Here is a 16987-nt window from a genome sequence, read left to right on the forward strand (position 1 = left end):
CCTTCCCCCAGAACTGCTTGCTCTATAGAAGAGCGGATGAGAGTATTCAGGAGTGTTTACTGGTGGAAGATCTGGCCTGTGACAAAACAACTCCAGCTAGGTGTGGGAAAATTGGGGAACGATACCATCGTGTCCTGTGAGAAACAGGATGCAGATGGGTACCCCTGCTCCCTCTTATCTGCTGGCAAGGCCCGGAAGATGGGAACAAAGGAGTTTCTGCTGAGATCCCAGAGCCAGAAGCTGCCACTCAAAGGAGAGCTGACTCGACCACTTTGGATTTGAACTGTCACTCCAAAAAAATAGCTGACTTCACCACTTTGAAACCATTGAAAAGGGGCTATCATCACCATGGTCGTTGTCGTCGTTGTCAACAGGACAACTCTGCCTGACGACCCACCGCTACTGAAGATCAAAGACTGAACTACGAACCTCGCTGGATCCATGGTGGTGACTATGTCCCTCTTGCTGCCTATAAAGATTCCTTGCCTCTTCTTTCCTATCTTTTCTATCTCCCTCCTTCCCTTCCCCATTACCCTAATTCATAATAGTGTCCGCCCTCCCCTTCCCCATTTCCCTGATTAAGATTTGTAATAAACTGGTCGGACCAACATTTGAACCGTTGCTTCTTAATCTCACGCCGGGTATATAGATAATAAAAGAACCTCTTCTCCCTCCTATAAATTGGAGCGAGACAGTATTTTTTCATTTTGTTATGTTTTGTGGGACATTTTCCTTTTGATCGTGAGAGTGAGAAAGAACAGGTACATGGGACTTGAGCAGTTCTGCTTACAGTCTTACTGCAAATCGGGTATTATAAGCAAGAACTGGAATTCTATTTTAGGGAGTGTGATATTAAAGTGATGTGTAGTGGCATTAGCAGATTTCTTCTGTGGATGGCTCAGGCTATCTCTCACTAGTAGATTTTTTTACTATTTTTTGGAGTTAGAAAAGAGTTCAAGTAATGTAAATGAGAATGACATAATTTTCCCCATTTCTGGATTTACCAATTACAAATCTCTCCTCAAAAGTATTTATAGTAAGTAAATCAAATAATTTCCTGAAAGATAGAGATGAAGAACCCTATACAGCAAAACTCTATAGATTGGAAAATACTTCATAAAATTGATCCTTCTCTCCCATCTCATGTTTCTTGAACATCTTTCCTTGTTTTTCAGACCAGTCTAAAAAAAAAGCACTTTTCTACTTAGGCTACCTTCAAGGGAACTGAAAACTGTGTTCAGAGATAGCTGGTTCCACAGTTCTAGTTTAGGAGGTGCTGCAAAATGGTATCACAGGTGAATTCTGTGGTTGCAAAGAAGATCTTAAATCTATACTAGCAGGAAATTGGAGTCTCCCTTTCCATCACCACTGAAAAGGACTGGGTTAACTGTAATTTTAAGAGTCTCGGCACTGGAATGACCAGTAAGGTAACACCTAGCCAGCAGTTGTTCATAGTTGTTCATTTTCCTTTTATGACTTCACTGTGAGCCACAGCAGGATCCCAGCTCAAAGCTAAGGATCATTCCTTCCAAGTAGACCTTTGACAAGTATAGGGGCTCACTTCTGTAGCTGCTGACCTTTTAAAGGAAAACCTGGGGAAGATGAGTAGAGCAGAGGTATGTTGGTTCTTGCAAGCTGAATATGTTACCACTATGGAATCAGCAAAAATTGAATGTAGTTGGAGAAAGGAACAAAGTAGGGATGAGCCCACAGGCTGTGCAAGTTTCTTATTGGTTTTGAAATCATCACTTAGTGTTCTCTTATGTGAATGTAACCATAGAATTCTTACAAGCGGAGTTGTCACAGGAATTGTACAAAGATCCGTGGAAATCTTGTCAGATCAACACAGTGGGTTTCAGAGGATCTGTGTCTTGAAATAAGCATCTTTAAAATGTTTTCGATAAAGCAGAACTTCATTTGATTGTAGTTCTCATTCTTCAATCTGGGGTGATATTTCTTTTGTTCCATTCTTTATTCCTCTTGTTTTGTCATAACTTTAATTGATATCTAAACTGAGATACAAACTTCAGCCCTCTGGAGTGAGGCATCCTCTTCTTTTTTCTGTGTCCTACTCGTGGAATCAGGCTCCTGGAAACAGGGTCTATCTACAATGTATTAGCAGGAACCATGGATTCTTGGAGCTTCTGTGCTTGTATAATGTAAACAATCATTTGTTCAAGATGTCCATCCAGTCAGTTTTAACTTTAACCTGACCTGAATTCGAAGCCAGCTCTTCAGAGAAACTAAGTTATAGTCTAAAAATACTTAACAATGTGTTAACAAATGATTAAAAATGTTTGCATCTGATACAAGAACTTTTCACCATTTCCTGTACTCCACCAACCAACTAATGCTCCCTTCCTTATCCCCCTCCTTTTCTCTACCTTCCTGCCTCCTTAAGCTCTATTTTAGGCAAGTAAATGCAGCTTTTCACTGAAAGGCAGCAAATCCCACCCAGACAAAATTTATTTCAGTAGAGTGACACCAGTGTAAAACTGCAGTGAGTCAGGAAGTGAATCAGAATGCACAGATTTGATGGACAAAGAAAGGCACGTCAAATGAATGATGTAAATTGGATTAGAGTGATTGCTTTCCAAAGAACTTGCTGTCAGAATTATAGAAGTACAAATGGAGCAAACACTGAAAATAATTCAGTAGAGCAAAGAGAAAAATGTTATTCATTATCAGCTCTTTATTAATGAATTTGCTGAAATATGATTCAGAATTTCATTATGCTGTATGTGTTTTTGATTATTTTAAAAAGCAAAAAGAAGGAAATCTAATAGTTACACCATGCCACGCAAGGCCTCTGGGTCTTATTTTGAGATCTGGGACTTTCTTGATGTGTGATTAGGAAAATTTTTAAATAATTTTGTGTTTCAATTTATCTTCAAAGGTGAATGCTGAAAACTAACTATCTCAGAGGACTGCATAAGCATGCTTATTTTGTGTTTACAAAGTATCTTGAGGTTCTGGTACAAAAAGTGCAGTAAGTTTAACATTTTATTATCCCAATAAAAGTGAATACATTTTTAAAAGTAGGTAGGAGCTGTAATTATGCTTACTTAGTATCAGAAAAAACTATCATTTTCCAAAATGAAATAATTGCTTTTAGAGTATTTCATGTTTACTCTTTGTGGGGAAATGCTAATTGAGTACCTGGTGAGAAGACAGGGCCAAGTCAGGTGAGCTCAGGTGCAAGCAGACCTCATTTAAGGGTTGTCTGTGGAGATGAGTGGATTGTTTGGAGATGTCTGTTTATCTAAGGGCTGCATGGGCCTTCCTGAAGTAAGCAAACTTTTCCCCTTTTTATACACCTATTGCTGTTACTTCTGAACAGATTATCCTTCATCTTGCAGCTCCTCCATCTCTCCATCTTGTAACAAAATTTTTCCCCTCCGATGGTACTGTAATGCACTGCAGTAGTCTCTGAAATTCACATGCTCTATTTTGAATTTTTTTCTATGGCTTTGTGAATCTATGACAGAAAAATCTTATTAATACCATGGTAAAGTAGTAGATGAACTGAAGCAATGTCTTTCTGTGCTGGTACATCTTTACACTTTGTGGAGATCTATTCAAAGAAAACTGTTTCTGAACAGTAAAAAGATAAAAAATATCCATCTCCTTGCTGTCCTAAGCAGTCTGTCATTTTTGAACCTAATAGTGTTCTCTTGAGCAACACTAACAGAAGACCTATTTGTTGATAATGGTTTGGATTGTGATTTTCAGGATGATTTATTTTTTTTTTTTCACCTTCTGTGGTAGGAATGGAAAATTTAAAACGGGATGTGGTGGAAGAAATATATTAACTCCGTGTTTCACTAGGAACTAAGTGTAAATTGTCATGGTTTCACCTTTGTTTTAACTCTCACCTTCACATTGCTGTGGCCGGAGACTCAGGGAGATCAGTTATTGGCTGCCCAGTACAATATTGCTGCAAGTCAGCTACCACTTCTGTAGCTTATGAGGAACATAAGAAAAAAGGAACTTCATACCTTATGAAATTAACGTCATCTCATTACTGTATATGTTGGAGTTCAGAGAATGTTTTTGTGTATAGGAGCCATCATGGGTGAGCTGAGAGTGATGGATTGGCCATGCTCTGCCCTGACTCTACATACTATGGGGTCCAGACTTAGTGTCTGAACCAGTGTGAATTACTTGATTATAGGCAGAATGTGAGTTAAAAGAGTTGTAGAAGATGCTCTTTTGCTACACACAGCAGGATGTGAGAAAGCATGAAGGTGTAAGTTAAGTCTCCCATATTAACCTGCACCTTTGCCAAATAAGTGCTGACGTCAGGCTTTTTCATGCTCACTAGGACTCAATCACACCCACTTACCGCTGTTCAACTCATCCCCATCTTGACTGATGTAATAAATATGTGACATGCCTAATGAAAGTGCAAGATGTCCTACAAAAACAGTTAGCAACCACCATGCCCAAAGACTGAAGTTACTCACGCATAGCCTATGAATGGTGTGTTGTTAGGTACTCTACCCAATGCTTTGTGCCAGCTTCTGTTATGCTGGCTGAGGTGATATGAGTCTATTTTCCCCTACAGTCAGGAATGCCAGTCAGGAATCATGATATATTGTGAGTGTAAGGGAGCCAGAGCCCAAAACTGGATTACGATCAAATCCTATTCAACTTATTCTGCCAGTGACCAGAGGAATTATGTATACAGACTTTTTCAGAGATATGCCTTTTGCATAGGACAACACAGGAATGAAAGCAAATCTAACTGGATAATTGCATCAGGCACTGAGGGGCTTTACGCTTTCATACAGAAAACAAATACTAAGGGTTGTGTTCATTCTCCAGCTCAATGATAACCAGCGTGACCTGAACAATTTATTATGGAGTATACATCTGACTCTAAAACTTTTCTCTTTCTCTTTTTTTTTTTTTTCTTCAATTTATTTATTTATTTATTTCCTGTGAACATGGTAGCTAATTTCAGGGTAAGTAAAACAAGCTTATTGTCTGTGAAGTCAGTATAGTAGTTTTTTTTTCCCGTAATCTTAGATTCTACGTGTTTAGATTCTGCATGCCAATTTAACCAAAATACTATTTTCCAGATGGGATTTTTTTCTTATTTTTCTCCTCTTTTTTTTTTTTTTTTTTTTTTTTTTTATCATAGTCTCCTGAATTTAACTTTGTTAACCAAGAGAAATGGAGAAATACAGGGAATAGCAGCTAAACTCTCTCAATTCTACTGTTTGACACAAAAAGTATGACACTACCGCAAATTCTTTAGTTAATCTTTAATTGTTCTAGACTGCTGTATTTTTTTCCAGTTTGTTTGTATTAGCAAGTGTATGGGAATTGTTAGGTCATAGCCTGTACCAGTGATAGAGTACCTGGTGAAGGGGTTTGGCCAGCCCTGAGAGCATAGGTGCAAACAGTTCACCTGTATGACAGAATCTCATTTAAGCAGAGATTAAGCAGCTAGAAGGGGAACATTTCTACTCGGAGGTCATTTCCTTTGCGAGTTTTCCAGCAAATCCTGATTCACAGAAGATAATAAGCTATTCCTTCTTTTTACTGAGAGTTGGCCAATGCCTTCCTTGTGTAGTCTGAAAAGTGGTCACTGGCAGCTATATTCTCTGCTTTACATCATACAACATGGTAGAAGTGACTCATGTACTTAAGATATTGGAAGTGTAATTTAATTGCATCATTTATAGTTACAACTTTAGAGAAAAATCAAGGGTACAGTGCATTTTTTTTTAATTTTATTTTTAATAGCAATTTCTTTGATAGCTCAGCTTTCACTAACCTTCATCTTGAGCTATTTGACATGAATAACATCTTCTATTAAATTTAAATGACATTAGAATTAAGTCATAAGCAAATGGTAGCTTGAGCATACACTCGTTTTGTGAGTCAGCCTAAAAATCTGTCTCAATTAGCCTCTTGCAGTGGATATGAGAACTGGTCAACTATACATAATCTTCAAGCAATAATTGCTACTGCCACTTCATGAGTTAGCAGCTTTTGATTTTTGCTTTACCAAATTTCTTAGTGTGAACCAGAAAAGATTCACTCAGCATGGAATGGTGAGTTCAGGCAAAGATATTCATAGTCTTTTAGAGATGCTATCTTGTAACTTACTTTGTTTGCTTGTGGTACTGTCCTGTTAATATTACTATCAGGAGAGAATGTCACTTTTAGAAATGATTCAAGCAGTACTCAGTTTAAAAGCATGTTCATGTATATAAATTGTACAAGCAGAAGTCATTGTAATACAAGATCCCATTTCTATGTTCTTGCTTTTTTAAAAGTTATATTGTAATTCTGCAATTAATTTCAGGATTTATCATGAAGCATTTGAAATCAGCAGAGAAATCTGATTAAATAGACACATTTGTTCAAAAGTAATTTTAACAGATACCATCATTTTATACTTGTTTCCTAGCCATATAACTTCTTTATCCACAAGATGCTACAGTAAACTTATTATGTGTCAATTGCAGCATTGATGTTTTCCTCCTATTTTTTTAATTTGGAAGGGCAAGTAAAGTGTTTGCCTCTGAATAACTGAAAATAGAGCAAGAGAACTAAGTAGGTTTAATGGAGGGGGGGCGGAAATAGGTATATGGATTCACCTGTATCCTTAATAAAAATGGGATGTTTCAGGCATTGTTGCTTTAAGAATGTCCTTGCAAAAACAAAAATAAACTAAACTAACAACCCAACCAAAACAAAGGAAAAACAAAAGACAACACCAGAACAATTCATCCAATAGGTCTGAGAGTTTCTTGTTCATAGGGAATAGTAGCTAATCCTTCCAGAGTAGAGGCAAGCAGCCTGTGGTGTGGCTACCCCAGCCAAAATTGTATAGTTTGGTGAGGCTGGATTGGACTCCATATCCTGAAGCAAATTGTAGTTATATGTCCCTTCGTTTCTTAAATTGAAAAACATTGAACTTTTTGACTGTGCTCAATCATCTTAAAGATATGAAATTACTTTAAGAAACACTTACAAACATGTAAGATCTTGACCAAAGCAGTCTTCAAGTGCCATTTTACTTGCAAATCAAAAGCTGGCAAAAATTAGATACCACACTTACTGCACTGCCAAGCTTGCATTTTTCTCAGGAGCATCTGTCAAATGGAAACTAATGGACAGTTTTGTAGAAAATACTGTATAATTCATTTGTAACCTTCTATTCCTAGTAACCTAAGGGTCTAATTAAATTTTGGGATCTCTTATCAGTTATTTGCATTCAGATGGTACTAGGCTACAGAATTCCCACTCAGAACAGAAAAATATTTATTACTGATTATAATGATGAAGTAAACTGATAAATTATCATGTATTCAAACTTGTATTTTATATGAGATTTTATGTTTCTTCTGTGCTATAATTTGTGACTTTCAGATTCCAGACCTGACATAGCATGCTGGGATATGACAGAGTGTAGCATTCTCTCAATTTTTGTTGGATAGTCCAAAATTCCTGGGGTTCAAAATTTGCCTTTGACAATGTTTTCAAAAAACCATTCATAGTTTCGTTTATTTATGGCTAACATTAGACACAACTTTTGTTCTCATCCGTGTGCCACATACATATTGGAGTACTGTCTGAGGATATAAGAATTGAGGAAGCCGTAATGAAGACTGACTTGAATTTCTGAAATGGTCAGTTCTTATTATAAAGTTTAGTTGTAATGGGAAGAAATGCAGCTTTTTGCAGTTACTATATATGGTTTAACAACCTAATACAAATGAAGCATTTGCTCTGTTGAGCAGTGTTATTGTGCTCTTTGAATGTGTTGCAGTTTCCATGAAAATAAATAGGAGATGTTACTTTTGGAGAGACCTACTTAGTAGAGGTAGACATTACATATTATCCTGCCCATGACTTAAAAACTTAGCTACATACCTATTATTCTTGCAAGAGTAATTAAAAATGTAAAAGAAAATGACCAGATACTGTTCTACTTGTATTTGTATTTCTTGCTGCCAGTTTCAAAGAATTCATAGCAAAAAATTGTCAAATTTATTATTTAATATGTAATAATAAATAAAAAGTTGTTTAAATTTAATCTTTTATATGTAATGATAACAGTACCAGCTGTTAAGTATGAATGAGCTAATTATTATGTTTTTTTCATATTGGCAACAGTTTTGAATCGCTCTTATGTTCAGCTTTTTTGATGTTTTGTTCAGCATTTGGTTGGAAACATTTTTACTGTGGATTAAAAAAGCAAAGTGTTGAAACAAAGCTGATGTTAGAATCTTTGCTCTCAGAACCAGGCTAATACCAATGTAGTTCTGTGTATCAGCACAATCTATTGTTGTCAACCATTTCAAATGCCAGGGCTCTTTTAAATACCACTAACATTGTCAGAGCCTCATTTAAACATGTATTAGCAAGGTAATCCTTCAATCATAAACTTCCAGTAAGACATAAAAGGGATGATTACTGACATTCTGTAACCTTTTCAGAATTACCTAGGGGAAACAATATAATGAATATCTTGGGCTTGCAGTGACCCAAGACTTTTCATAGGAAAGCAAGGGAAAGTAAAACAAAATTATGTGAGCAACTGTTTTCTCTTTTGTTTCCTCTTTTATTTTACTTCATAACAACTGGTGAAATAGTCATATTCACAGAACAGCTTTGTTTAGGTGGCTGTAGTTCTCATTAGTGGATCTTTCTGTGAGAAGCAAAGTAGCATCTAGTTTAACTTGTGATACATTTTTTTCTGAGGCTGCAAGGAGGTTGTTCCTACTAGTTTCAAAATAACTTGTGTACCTCCATATGTGCTCTTGGACAACTAAACAAACAGCACAACTAATTGTCAGTGCTAAGCTTGATTTACCACAACAGTGCTGCAGGCAGCAACATACCCTGCTGAGATGTTAAAATGTAATGACTGTTTCAGTGCCAAATTTAGTATAATTTAAAACAAAAATCAATAAAACGCATCTCGTATCTCAAAAACATAGCTGAATGTACTCTGCAAATTTGTTGAGCTTATAGTTTGGGCAGATAAACTTATTTGTAGTGCTGCCATAATTTATTATCTTGAATTCAGAAGAGCCTTGTCTTTGGGCTGCTTTCTTTCTAAAGTTATTTTGTAACAAAGTGTGTTTTCAATAGGAAGGTGAGTGTTTTAAAAATATGCTTAAGATGGCCGCTGTGGAATCGTATGGCTTTGGAATGTTTCCTGTTTCCAGAAAGCTTTGAAAACATGTATTAACAAACCTTTCAATGCTTGGGAAGCCAGGCAGCTGTTTTTGAAGGAAATCGCCCTGGGCAAAACGTTCCAGATGCTCACCAGGAGCTGCTTACAGAGTGAAGGACTGTCTCAGATATTTGCACAGGAGCTCCTGTTAAATTGTTAGGGGTCTGGACTAGAAGGATGGAGGAACATCCCCAAACCAGCATGTGCTGGAGCAGCAGACAATCTGGAGGTTTACCTAGGAGAAGAGTAAGACAGTTTGGAGGTGACACTAGTGCTTCCAGTGCTGGTTGTAGTCTAGGTCTCTCTGCTGCCTGCGATCAGCTGCAGTGGGAACCAAGCTGAAAAAAAGACAGAAGCAGATGACACAAACTTGCCCAGGGCACTGGATGTGGGGGAGCTGGAGGGGCTCCTGGCAGTAGTGCTTGTGCAGGTGTACTGAACACTGCTGAGTTGAACAGAAACAGTGTGGAGGCAGAAGAAATACTTGCAAGGAGCAAACCTTTTGCATGAAAAATTATCCTGCTAGGAGCCACACCTTGGTAGTTTGGTAGCTTAAGGGTTATGTTTCTTTCTTGATCTGGTTTGGTGCTTGTCTCTGTGAAAAGGTTTCTATTTGTTTGGGGGTCAATTTCACTGTTAGAGTAAATCATCTGAAAGTGCTCAAGTTACCTTGGGGAGTGATTTGGCACCATGATCAGTGACAATCTATAACTGTGTATAGTGCTCTGCAATTTTCTGTAGCAAGCAAAGCCCTTTTCCTTCCCTAAAGGACTGGCTGCAACATTATTCCATGTATTCTGATCATCCAGACTCTTCATCTACTAGCAATTCTGTGTGACATTCTGTATTTTTTCCTTCCTTTTATTTCAGCTACTCTGTGGCCCGTGAAAGTTCCTGCACTGACTTGTATACAAAAGTAGGAAATTTTAAGCCTTGAAGTCAGATTCTGATTTTGGTCACATTAGTAGAAATGTGAAATTATTAATGAAAGTAAGCTGAATGACATAAAAATTTGCACCATTGAAAATCAAATTTACAGAAAATCTTTTGAACAACTGTTCATGTTTTCTCTGTTCTTTTTAGATTTTAAGCAAGTCATTCCTTCTTGGAGTACTGTAGGAGCATAAGAGCCCACAGCTACAGGGAAGCAAATGAATCTAAAAGTCCAGTCATCAATAGTTTGCAATTGACCTAAGTGTGCTGCCATCTGCTCTGCAAACCAGCTGCCACAAAAAAAAAAAAAAGCCACAGAGGGATATTTTCCTGCAGCAAGAGGTAATGTGAAAGATAAGTAGAGACTATATTGTGTTATCATAAAAGAGTAGAAAGTTTAAAAAGCTAAAATCATGATTGAATTATAGGCTACAAATACTTAAAATGTTACTAAATGTACATGTGCCTATACTGTGAGTGATCTTTGTAGACTTTGTGGTCACTTGTTCTGATCTTAGTGTAAGGTGACCAAGGGATAGCAGGAAGGTAAAGATGGAGGCAATTAATGAATTTGAAATAAAACAATTCTCTTTTGCAATTTCTCTTCTGTCTGTATGAAAATCACAATTGTCTTCACGTTGTGTCTAGGGACAGTCTAGTCAAGCCATATCCAGCCACTGAAGTTAGTACCTTATGCTTTTATGCTTCTCCTCCAACTACTTTTTGATAAAGCGTGTACAAACTGAATTGGGCAGAAGTAATGGAGGCTGACTCTCACTTTATGTAATCCATTTTTACAAATACTAATAGGAAAAATAACAATATTAATAATAAAATAATAGTGCTAGATAATAGCAACAGGATTTGTAGACTAGCTCAGATCCAGTTCTGAATTTTTGTTAAGAATCCACCTACATCATACACAAGTCACGGTCAATCTTTTATGCCATTTTCACATCCCTTTTACAGACGATGATGATGGTGTGAGATAAACCCAAATGTAGTTGTCCATCCCCCTTGAAAAGATGGACCAATAGTCAGTATTCTTATCTTATCCCCTGTGAATAGTTGTGAAACATCAAATCCCCTTCAACTGAATATCCCTGAACACTGAGAAAGTGTTAACTGGGCTCAGTTTTCACTCTTAGCTCAGGAAACTGTCACTGAAAAGTGCACAGCTTCCAGAATTACATCCCTCTTTTGGCATCCAATTCTTGGATTATTTCCTGTTTTCTCAATGCTGTAGCAGCTGGAGCCACTCCTGGTGGCTGCACCCTGCACTTCACACAGCTGCCTCCAAGGCTTTTATTAACATTTTCCATTTCTCATCCTGTTTTCTCACTGATGACTCTGGCAAAAAACACACACTCTATTGGAGTAAAAAATAATGTGAAATCCAAACATCTAGCTCAAAATAGCTGAAAAGGAGCTTTTTGGTCCAGATGCAGGAAAGTAAAATTAGTGCCTATTGCAATGTATTCATATGCCTCAGAATAGGTTGCAGGTTAGAAATCACCAGCAGAGCTTCGTTCCTGCTGTTTTTTTTTTTTTGTTTTTTTGTTTTTTTTTTTTTTTTTTTTTTAATAAGTCCTTCATGTTAATAAGGAATCCCTTGTTCAGTGGTACTTCGGTGAAGGTTGTAGGGCACCCACTTCCCTGCAGGTGTCACTATCCTCTTGAGTCTCTGGATGAAGGGCAACCTGTGGAGCTATCAAAAATCAATATCAGAACTGAGCTTGCAGAATCTAATAGCTGATTTCATTACATTGGAGTGACAAGGCATAAGCTGTCTGATTTGAGAAATGGGATTGATTTCACTGTGAAAAGTAATACCAAATGTAAGATTAATCAATAATCTGAGACAAATAACTGTAAGCCTGTTAACTTGGCTTTTAATTCTGAGGAACACTTTGTCATTAGTTGGAATTCTGGACTGTTTTTTGTCCTTGTGAGTAATGCATTTCAGGAAGACCTACTCTGAGTTTGCAATTATTCTGATAGAGGCAGAGGCCTGTAAATGAAAGAACTATAGACCCAAACAAATCCATTCATAATTAGTCTTCCCCTCTTTCAATAGGATAGTAACAATGAGTAATGATAGCCATTTATTGAGTCCCATTTAGTTAATGGAATCATACTCCTGGCTTGTTTTTATAACACTTTAAAAATTTATTTCTTCCCAACTTGTCTATTGGGCAGTGGCTGCCATATTCAGTCTTTAAAGTGCTTTTATTTGAGATGAGATGGAATTGTTGGAAAGGCAACTAGAACAACTCTGGCACTTTTGAAATGGTCACATTTTATATTCAATTGCTCCTTTGTATGGCATTTGGGTAAGCTATTCATTTTGACTTCTATAAATCATCTCTACAGCCGTAAGCAGCTGAAGTTAGGTATCTGTCATCCCTAGAACTGTTCTTCTAAGGCTATTGCATATGACCCACGCATGTCCTTTCAAAGCCTCAAGGGTACTAGAAGGCCAGAAATTCTGAGGCTTTGTGGAACACAGAATTCTGTTGTATGTCAAATTGTCTTTGATGTACTTGCTACAGAGAACAGTTTAGGCAGTGTGACATTTTCTATTACAGCAAAGAGCAAGAATGTACAAGGGCTAGTAATGACATAAAGAAAAGAAACACTGTGGAGAAATACTTGGTTCTTGTGGGTGTAAGTGGGTGATGGGTTTCATCTAATAGGCAACTGCTGTTGCCTTATCTTGATGAAAAGTACAGACGTGATGCCCGTTTTCATGCCATTGCAAATAAATACAAAGATGTATATTATTTCTTATTTTCTTCTGAAGTTGTTTTTATAGCAGTAGACTGTACAAGCAGAGAACACTATCTTGGTTTTCCCAATGTACAGTAGGGAGATTTGTACTTGTGAGAGAAAGGGAAAAAATGTTGGAGAATTGCGTTAGGTTCATTTTTGTGTATTTCAAGGAGTGGAGCATATCTGGTGGGTCAAATACTTTACTGATAAAAGGACTCTTGTAGAATAAGGTAACCATGGAGCATCACTGTGCTTGCTTATTTTGTGGATCCTTTTAGTTCTTTTCTTCTAGGTTCGTGATATGGTGTAGCAATTTGCTCTTTCATGGGTGGTAAGATTCCTTAATGGCATTTGTGGCCTATTGTTTGGTTCAGCTCAATCATCCAGGAGCCTTGCTGAATATGGGGACTACCTTAGTTTGGCTGAGGACAGCTGTCAGACATCAGTGAATCTTGCTACAAATCTTGTTTTCTGCAGAGATAAAGAAATAAAATGGAAATGGATGTTTGGGAGCTTTATTTATACAGTTCTAGTTAAAATAATTTTTAAAAGATTAATATAAAATATGAAATAAAGGTTAAAAACAACAAAAAAAAACTATACAAATGTAATTTATTATCCCTCCCTTCCCCCCAAGCTCTACTTTAGCTTAAAATATAAGTTTATTTTAATTTATTATTTTTTTTTCACTAAAGAGTCCTTATTGCTTTTTGCTACTTATAAGAATAATATAAGATACAAGTATTTTGTGTTTTTAAACTTTAATGGTTGTTGTTGTTGTTTTTAATCCACTTGGCATTGTAAATCTCCAAGTAGCTGGGAGCCAGGGCTTGCAACATTCCTTGGAAAGGAATTTATCATCAATGCAGTGTCCCGGGGTGCAAGAAAAGTATGCTGTGAAGCACAGTGTATCTTCTGAATTTTCCTTTGAGAGGCCAGGCATCTTTAAGTTTGTTTGTTTGAACATTTCATTACTCTGAAGCTGGTTGCCCCACATTTCTCTATACCTTACTAGTCTCCTTCACAGATGTCCAGTTTCTATTAGCCCTACTATTGCCTTAGGTATCTATTTTTTCTTGGAATTCCTGTCGTCTCTATCCTTCCACTCAAGGAGGGATGACAGGGTACTTTTGGTATCAACCAAAAATTTAGAAGCTCTAATCCAGAGTGGAGGGAAAGAGAAAACAGCAGTTCCAAGAAGAAATAAATGCCTGAAGCGATAGTAGGACTAAGTTTGTAGTATTACGTATTTGTCCTAATTATATTGATTTCACAATGGATGTCACTTTCTTCCTCAAATATGCTTAATGTGACAAGATGGGTTTTTAGCTAATGATTATATATGTACTTAATAATATATATACTGTATATATATACTTAAAAATCAGAATAATTCTGTGTATGATTATTGAATTTCAAACTATTTTAACAACAAGAAAAACACTCCAGTAATCATTTTTTTGCAGTGTGGATAAATGGAAAGACTCCGAAGTTTCCATTACAGAGAAGATCAAAAATAAACACAGAGGTGATCAGCCGTCCACAGATTTTATACTGTGCATGTAGAGACACCCTAAAGCTAATTACTTAGAATTTTGTAGTTGTCTGGAAGGTGTGTACATGAGAGGAATTTTGTAATAATTCTGTAGTAATTACAAATACGAGAGCATGAATTAGTTGAAGGAAACAGCTGAATGAGAATATTAGAAAATGTTTTCTAGCAGTTGGGTCAGATGAGGTATGAGATGAGTCTCTGAAAGTATAAAAGCTAAGCTGGGGACTTCTAATTGAGTGCAGTAAAATCACAGATGTGATGGGAGGCAAGGCTTTGTTGTCTGAAGCATAGGAGATATAACCAGCCAGGTACGGATGAGTGAAGCATCACCTACCTTGTCTCTATTATGCCAATATGATATATTCTACCTCTCCTATATTCTTAAAAAATAATACATGGACTGTATTGTTGGGGCTTACTTCAGTTCAATGTTTCATGAGTCTCTAATTGAAAGATTCAGTTCTTTAGTCTTGCTAAGCTTTGCTTCGTTCAACCCATAATTCTGAACGGTGGGAGAGCTGTCAAAAATGTTTTTATAATAACTTGGTGATGATCTAATCTCCAAGGCTACCTTGGTCCCAGAATATGTTAGATTATTTTTGTAGATTGCTCTGATTCATTTTAGCTGGCAAAGGCACCGTTATGCCAGCTTTGGCTGGCAGGAGCTCAGCCATATCACCTCTCAACATGTCCTTTATTATCAGCAGATCAGGAGCTGGAAAGGAATAGCGTGTAGATGGCTTTCTGCCATACAGCTAAGCCAAAAAGGAGAACAATCACAAACAATAACCTTGGGTCTACAATTCAGGCACACTGTGCAAGTTCCATTCCCCAGAATTTTGTAACTCATTTTGTCTTTTACACCCACAGAAGGAGATTGTAAAGCAAGCCATAATGTCAGATAGGAAGTCTGTCTTCCTTTAATAATAAAAAGAGAATAGCTTTCTACACTGCATTAGAGAAGAAGGGTTTTACGAGGTCAGATCAAAAATAGCGTAATACGGGATTCATCCTATTTCAGAAGGCAGTAACAGAAGTGTTAAGAAAAAGAATAGAAGAGATTCAAATAGCAATAATTTGTCCAGGTGTTCAAAGCAAACAGTGACCAAGAGAGAATCTAGCTCTGAGTACTAAGGTAAACCAAAAACCTTTGTGTAGGGTCTGAATTCCCAACACAGGAATAAGATCTTTTTTAAAAAATTCTAGTGCAGTGGGATTCAGACTTTGAAATAGAAATAGCAGCACTGTAATATGTTTGAAAATTGCAAACTATAATTGCAGTTTAGCCCATATGCTTAAAATTAATGTGTACTATTATTTACTGAATAGCTCATCAATGTATGTAGAAATTTATGATAGGTAGAACACAACAATAAACTAACAGACTGTTCCATAAGGACACATTCCAGTAATTTCCAGATTTTATGTTTTCATCAGCCTTTCCAAAGGCTCCCTTGTATATTCTTCCTTCTTCTCTTTCATTCATATCCCTTATAGTAACTTCTGAATGTACTTTTCTGAAATATTATGTTCATTATCGTTGCTGGGTAATTTCTCCTGTGATAGTTTGTGTTTATTAAGTTTGAACTTTACACCTTTTATATTTTTTGCAGCATTTTTTGTGTTCACTTGCCAGTGCTGGATGTCCCAACCCACTTCCTTACTAGAGATACTGTGCTGCCTGCTCTACGGAGCTTGCTTTGCAGGCAAGATGGATTTGATGATCTATAGAGGTCCCTTTCAACTCCTACAATTCTGAGATTCAGTGACCTCATGCCCACAGAAACTTACTTTGTTTAGACTGAGAAGAGGTAGGGTATGGGGGAAACTGTTCAAGATATTGTGCAGGGCAAGGCTTCCTTTGTCTCAGGAGAAATACAGTGGGCTGGAATGAAATGTGTGCTACATACTCATTCTATGGGAGACAGGCTGACTTATACGAAGGAAGATTTTTCACCTTTAAGTCGCCAGTTCAAAGCAAGATTCTGGTACACATCAATAGGGACTTAAAAGCTTTACTAGCCTGTGTCTGTTCTGAAGCTTTAAATTTAAAGAAATGACAGTCTTAGGTTAGTTTCTCATAAACACCACAGCTGCTGTCACTGCTAATTGGGCATTTGTTGGAAGCATTGGCAGAGAGGCAAAAAGACTGAACAAGCCATTGACATTAAATTCACATCTTGTTACATGTTCAGAAAAGCTCTTTGTTGCTGATAATGTGAGCAATAGAGGTAGAACTGGAAGAATCTCTTTCTGTCTACTCTTCTTGCTCTGGAAACCTAGTGCTTCAAAAAATACCTTTAACACTGTGACTGTCTTTTATACCTAGTGTTTTGTCACAGTGTAATTTTGAAAGAGGTAATCTTCAAAGTGCAGTGGTCAGGAAGTATTGGAATATTTTGGCTTAATGTCACAAAAAGCTTTTTGAGAATAGTGTAGTTTGTTTCTGTCAGCCTGTGTCTAACACAGTCTGAATCTTTCAAACTTTACTCGCATCTCAAAATATTGAAGGCTTGAAATAAGAC

At 37.0% G+C, this 16987-nt stretch overlaps 1 long non-coding RNA gene across 1 annotated transcript in view; it reads left to right on the forward strand.

The window, feature by feature from the left end:
• The window catches only part of LOC125694362 (uncharacterized), a 73262-nt gene extending 62816 nt beyond the window's left edge, over positions 1-10446 (forward strand). The window contains exon 3 of the long non-coding RNA XR_007377532.1: positions 10286-10446. This is a non-coding gene — a long non-coding RNA (uncharacterized LOC125694362). The remainder of the gene's footprint in view (positions 1-10285) is intronic.
• Positions 10447-16987: the final 6541 nt, after the last annotated feature.

Source organism: Lagopus muta, chromosome 6, assembly GCF_023343835.1.
Source record: "Lagopus muta isolate bLagMut1 chromosome 6, bLagMut1 primary, whole genome shotgun sequence".
NCBI lineage: Eukaryota > Metazoa > Chordata > Aves > Galliformes > Phasianidae > Lagopus > Lagopus muta.